The sequence below is a fragment of the Populus nigra genome, chromosome 2 (assembly GCF_951802175.1).
Source record: "Populus nigra chromosome 2, ddPopNigr1.1, whole genome shotgun sequence".
NCBI lineage: Eukaryota > Viridiplantae > Streptophyta > Magnoliopsida > Malpighiales > Salicaceae > Populus > Populus nigra.
Window position 1 is genome coordinate 48,742,934 of NC_084853.1, and position 6,890 is coordinate 48,749,823.

General features: G+C 35.7%; 1 pseudogene; it reads right to left on the bottom strand.

The window, feature by feature from the left end:
- Window positions 1–5,977: 5,977 nt before the first annotated feature.
- LOC133683053 (beta-amyrin synthase-like) lies at window positions 5,978–6,890 on the bottom strand (annotated as a pseudogene).

Here is a 6,890-nt window from a genome sequence, read left to right on the forward strand (position 1 = left end):
TACCCCCCATTAACCCAAGGCTGCCTCCCCCATATATTAAATGAATCTTTCTCTCAGCTAGTACCTGATCAAGATGATTTGCTGATTCTAAAAACGCTATTTCCTTCCAAGGACTGGATCCACTGAAAACACAAATATTTTTTGATGTGATAACTTGAGGGACCTGCCATTTCTACACACTTCTATTTCTGTCTAATGTAACGGTTGAGTAGAAATGAGGGGAAGGAAGAGAAGATTTTATAGATGAGAAATTAAAAATGCAATCATATCACCTATATGTAGGCCAGCTGGAGTCTCACACACACACACACTCTCTCTCTCTCTCTTTATGTATTTATTTATTTACTTATTTTGAAAAAAACATGTGTATGTATAGGCAGTTGTGATTGTGGCTCACATCTTCCCTTGGTTTTACGTTCAAAAACGGCTTAAACGCCCTTTATGGGTCGGGGATAGGCTTCCTATCCAATTTTCTTAAAAACTGGCAAATAAGGTCTTTTTTAGTCAGATTTCCAAGACTATGTCGAGCATGTTCTTTATGGAATTGTGGCCATAAATCATGAATTGCATGATGCACATATCCACTAGGATGCGTCTCAAGACTCAATAAAAGATTATCTAAAGACCCCTTACTCAAGCCATCCTTAATGAATTGTATTTTATCTTTACGGTTTACAGATACCATTCCTAAAAAACGACATGTTGCATTACAAGTCCATCTGGCACATCTATGACAGACTTTCAGTCGTTTTGCACGATATTTCTTTGCAAAAGTGCTTTTACCTGTTCCAGGCATGTGTAAAATGAAAGAATTGGAGGACTCACCTAATAATCGGACCTTTGCTTCAATCAGCCAACGAATATCTTCAGGAATTCCATGATTCATTAACAACCTCAATCTTGCACATCTAGCATGGTAAATTTTTGTAATCGCATTCTGAGGCAGAGCAGGAAAATATTTTTTCAAATTTTCAAAAGTGATGTCCATTTTCAAATGAGAATTGGAGAAGAGATTCAAAGAAGTGAGAAAGAGCAAAGAATTGCATAAATATGTACACAGATATCAGTTATTATGGGAAACTGAAAGAACCGACTTAAGTTACGAAGTACCGTTATCCGCCATTTCACCGGGGTGAGAGAGACTAGCAAAATGAATCACAAAACAATGCAAGAAAACGAATCATATATAGGATCACTCAATTCAATAGAGTCATTTTCAACTAAAAAATTGTCAAAGTAAACTTTCAAACGATGTCCATTTACCTTGAAAACATTGTCATTCTTTGGATTCTCGATATCAGAGGCCCCATATGGATACACATGTTTCACAATAAAAGGACCGCTCTATCTTGATCTTAGTTTTCTAGGAAATAAATGGAGTTGAGAATTATAAAGTAAGACTTTTTTACCAACATTGAATGTTTTTCTCAGTATTTTCTTGTCATGAAACTCTTTGATTCTTACTTTATGAATTCTTGAATTTTCATATGCATCATTTCTTATTTTCTCAAGCTCGTTTATTTGTAATTTTCGCAGCTGACTAACATCATCAAGGTTTGAATTGAAAGCTTTAATAGCCCAATAAGCTTTATGTTCAAGTTCCACTAGCAAGTGACAAGGTTTTTCATAGACTAGTCTATAAGGTGACATACCTAATGATGTTTTATAAAACATGTTAGTATTAAACATTAAGGTCTATGTTAAGTTTATATTATACTTGTTCTTACACCATTAGTGTAACCTTTTCACATTGACATAATAAACTTAGCTAAACATAATGAAAGAAAGAAACATAAATAAACAAGATAAAAATATAAATAAGATAAAGTTAACTGATTAAAGGGAAGAAAATGAAAGGCATAAACAAGAGATTAATATAAACAAAACTTAAGTACAAAATATAAAGAGAGGAAGCAAGAGCATGATCTTGATCTGAACACCAAGATACCTAAACACATGGTAAATGCCTCCTTTTATAGGCTAAAATTTGGAACTATTGATTTGATGAATAATTGATGAGTGGGTGACCACATCTTGACTTGGTGACAATTCTTATCTTCTTGTCTGAACAAAACATCATTGATAACGTCAGAATTTGAACCGGCTTAAATCATGAAAGTTCTAGGAAATTGTCTCAAATTTCCAGGAAAAAAAAAGATGAGGTCATTTGAACTTCTAGAACTTGAGATATGGGCTGAACACTAAACAGTATTTGGGCTGCAGGACAGATTCGAACTTCTCTGTTGTTGCTACAATTTGGTCTTGAAAATGGCCTTTTTAAATCTTGCATTACCATGAAAGTTTTAGGCCTATGTCTTAGCTTTCCATCCATTTATAGCAGACCTAAATCCAAGATCTACAGCTTCAGATATGACCTAATGACCGAACAGTGTTCCAGTTTGGACTGAACCATCTTTTTTCTAAGTATGACCCTCTCTTTGTCCTTTCAATTTCAGTACTTAAACTCATCAATCAATCCTTTTATTTATGTGATAGGCCTGCATTTAAGATGAGCATTTGCCACAAATTAAAGGTATCTTATAGTATCGGACATGTTATTATAAAATATGATCTAGTTATGGAGTTATCGATACTTTAAGTGCAAAATGATGATATAAAACTTGATAAAATGCACTTTTAAGTACTAATCAACCATACTTATCTCTATAGGATATTCTACTGAAGAGTTCCCTAAAACTTCCTCTACCATTAAAGCAGACATATCAGGCTCTTCCCTAACGTCATTCTCAAGCTCACGTGGACCCATTGTGTTAAGTCCCTCTTCTTGCACATCCTCATCATCTAGGTCACTAAAATCCTTAAAATTAGGCTCATACACTTCAACGCTACAATATTCCTCTTTATCTATATCCTTATATTTTTGAATGACTAAAGGTTTAGAAGTACAATCTAAAGAGATATGACCAAAACCTAGACAATTAGTACACATAACCATTGAATTCACCGTAGACACTTCATTAACAACTCATTTTCCTTTATCTTTATTATAAAGTTGGGAGTTACTAGGATTAAGTCTATGGGATGGAGCACCTAACAAATAATCACTACTTCTGAATTGGGACCTGATAGGGATACTATAAAAGTCCTGACGATTCTTTCATTGATTCTTTGTGACCAACTTGTAGCCTTTAACTAAGGTATAAGCTTGGTCAAGGGTAGATACACCTTAAAATACAATTTCTCTTATAAGATCATCTTTCAAGCCTTTATAAAATCTACGCAAAGTTATGGCTTCATTCTCTCTGATGGCATATCTCATCATGTAATCGTTAAACTGTGTTATATACTCATTGATAGACTTATTCCCTTGTCTTAGATTGTTCCATTGGTCTAAGAGTTTATTCCTATAAAACTGGGTAGGTACTTCTCCTGAAGGTTTTGTTTCATTTTGATCCAATCAATTATAGGAGGTTTACCTCTCATCTCTAAACAATCTTTAACTTCTCTCCAATAAGTTTTGGCTTCACCAATAAGTTTCATCTCAGCAAATCTAACTTTCCTATTATCAGATAGGTTATGCCACTCAAAGAATCTATCTATATCACGAATCCACATATCAAATATCCAAGGGTCATGACGACCGTCAAAAGTGGGGGCTTCTATTTTGTTAGGACTCAAGACTCGCTCATCAAAGTCATCGTATTTAGAATAACCTAAATGATAGTCATACTGGTGTTGCTCAGAGTGAACTTGTCCATAATGATTATTCTTGTGATATTTATTGGTCTTTGAGTGCCTTATTCGAAAACTCTCTTGGGGCTCAATTCTTTTAAACATGTTGATCACCTAAGTTTGCAATTCCTTTTAAATGGTCGTAAGAGTATCACTAAAGGTTAAGTCTACAGTAAGTGTAAACTTAAGCTTGGACACTAGATGATCATGACACAAATGCATGCATCACTAACTTGTAAATGGAATTGAGATCACAAATGGTTCTTGCATGTAAAATCACAATACAAAAATAAAGCTAATTTTTTTATTTTTTTTTACACTAATAAAATTATAAGCATGTAACACTAGATTCTTAAGTGTAAAGGATTAATCAAACACGATGTCACAAGTAAGAACTCATAATTATCAAATAGAATAAGATATTAGTTATCACTGATGAAAGAGATTGATGGAAAAAAATTAACAATTAAAAATGCTAGGTGAGAATTTTTTTTTATGATTTTTTTTTACACCAAAGTAATATTAATGATAATTTTGAATACCAAGTGCAATACCAAAAAGGTAAAATCAACAAATCAAAAAGGTAGAGTAATTTACCGATGAAGATTTAAACTGTGGAATTGATCATGAATGGACCTCAGATTACGTGTCAGCTGACGTGGCAATAGGCTATGACATGGTGATGCCTGCTGACGTGGCGACCAGTGGCGTAGCTGACTGAACTGAGGTGGCTCTAGACTGCTGACGTGTGGATGGCGTGGATCCAGAGAGCTGGCGTGGCGGATGACATGTCAGGGTTAATTAATTTCGCCTTGAGAGCTTCTGTTTTCTTGCTTTCCTACCTCCTATGATTTGTTGTTGCTGCTGACAGCGATGGCGCATGAAACAGGGCTTCGTGATTCTGCTTGGGCCCGGTAGTGCGAGGGAAAGGGTTGTGGTGTCTGTGGTGTCACTGCTAGACGGGGGCCTGTTGATCCGTTGTCGTTGCTGAAGGCGAGGGCACTGTGGATGGTGGCATTATGGCTGGTGCCGCTGCTGGAGGGTGCGAGTCAGTGGTGGTTGCAGCGGATGGTTTATAACGTTGATTTGGGTTGCTGAAGACGATTTGGTGTGATCTATCGATGGTGTGGGGAGTGGCCTTCTGTAGGAAAATATGTCGTCGTGGGTCTTGTTGTGACCGGCATTGATGCAAAATTTCTGATCGGCATTGATGCAAAATTTCTGATTGACGTTGATGCATTCAATGTTGATTGCGACGGCTGTTTGCTGGTGGAGAAGACATGCCCAATGTCCTTTGTATTTTGAAAAAACATAGATTCTTTCCAAAAAAAAACATAGATTCTTTCCAAAACAATCCTGGAATATATTTATTTTTATGTTTTTATTATTTTTGTATCTATTATTTATATCTGAAAATATTAATAAAAAATGATCGTAATACTAGAAATTTAAATTACCGATACTTATGTTTATTTGTTTAATGGTTTCTTGATGTTTTTATATCTTTTTTATGTTGCACGATAATGATTACTTTTTCTGACTTGCAAGGCTGAGAGGGGACCTGCTTCCATAAATTCTCAAATGGAGAAAGGAGATTTTCCTCAAGAGGTGCATTCTGTTTCTATAAATGGTTTGTAGCGCATAAACACTTTAAAGTTTAAACTGATTATGTAACGTGAGAGCCTTAATTATATATTTTCAGTGTCATCTGCTACCACTTTTCTAAATAGCTTGGAGAAAATCTGAGGAAAAAATTTCAAGTTGCTTGACACAAAGTTGTAGATGTAACATCACTGGGAAAAAAAAAGGTATAAACATATGAACTTCCGAAGTAAAAGGTTGGCGTCACATCATTATTTGAATGATTTGACATGTTCATTTGAAGTTAAAACTAGAAGGAGCTGCTAATATATTCTTGGCATGCATGCCACTAATTTGTCTGTTTGATGACGGGAGATCGTGAGGGACTGGGGTACTCTTCAACAAGAATTGTATGATCAGCTATTCTGCCTACAGGAACATTTTCCCTATATTGGCCCTCGGAGAGTGTTGTCGCCAGGTATTGCAGGCTCTTTGAAAGATTTGCATTAACTTATTTGAACTATGTTTGCTGATATTACGATGCTGCATCTGTAATTTAAACTCCAGAACAGAGCATTCTGTTACGAAAAGCAATATTATACAAAAACCTTTATAATTCTATGAGAAAAATATTATATAGGACTCGCAGTATTCTATTTGTATTTACAACAATGGGTTGAATGATTTACTGTTGAGTTTAGATTCATTTGAAAGGCAATGGAACATGCCTCTGGTATTCTGTCAGAGCCCACATCGGAAAGATATCTCATGTAGCATGCATTTTTTCATGAAAACACCAGTGATTTCCTTTCATGAATAAGATCATAGGCTAAGGGTTTTGATTCAAGTGATTTCCTGACTAGATTAGTTTCAGAAAGTTACCTGTTGGGGAAAATCACCATCTTCCAAATGTGAATTGACTATCAGCTTCGCCGCTCGGTGAAGTGGCCTAGGGTCTCTATCCATCTGTAGCCATAGATAGGAAAAAGATTAATGTTAAAGAATTATGAGGCCATTTTCTTCAAGAGCTAAATCTGTCCTGCATGAATTAGACCCATGCATCATAGCCCATGCTGTCTGTACCAAATTCGACCTATTTCCTTCAAGAGGTACATATTTCTTCTTAGGGCATGAAAGACAGCTCTCTGCCCAACCTCCATCATCTTTCTGCATGCTAAGAAGAAAATTAACACCTTTGCGTATAGCTGCACTTTTACTCTAGCTCTTGCGAGCAGCTGCTAAGCCTCCTAGGGCCAGCCATGTCCATGTCCCATAAATAAAGCACACCCCCCAATTTCCATACCTGTAGTGGAAACATTTTCTCCTATTTATTACTCACGACAAATTAAAAAAAAAAAAAGAGAGAGAAATTAAAAATGCATCAGGGGAATGTACCATCCACCCTCAGGAGTTTGTAAGCTTTCAAAGTGCGGTACAGCTTTTGTTATGAAATTATCGATCTCCTGCTTGCTATACAAAGGATACAACTGCTTGAACAACAATAAAGCTTGGATTGCTGATGTAGTGAACTCAACATATTCTTGCTCAATTACAATGCTGGCCCTTCTGGTAAGAATTATTTCAAATGATATTGATAGTATTTCAAAATCTAGCAT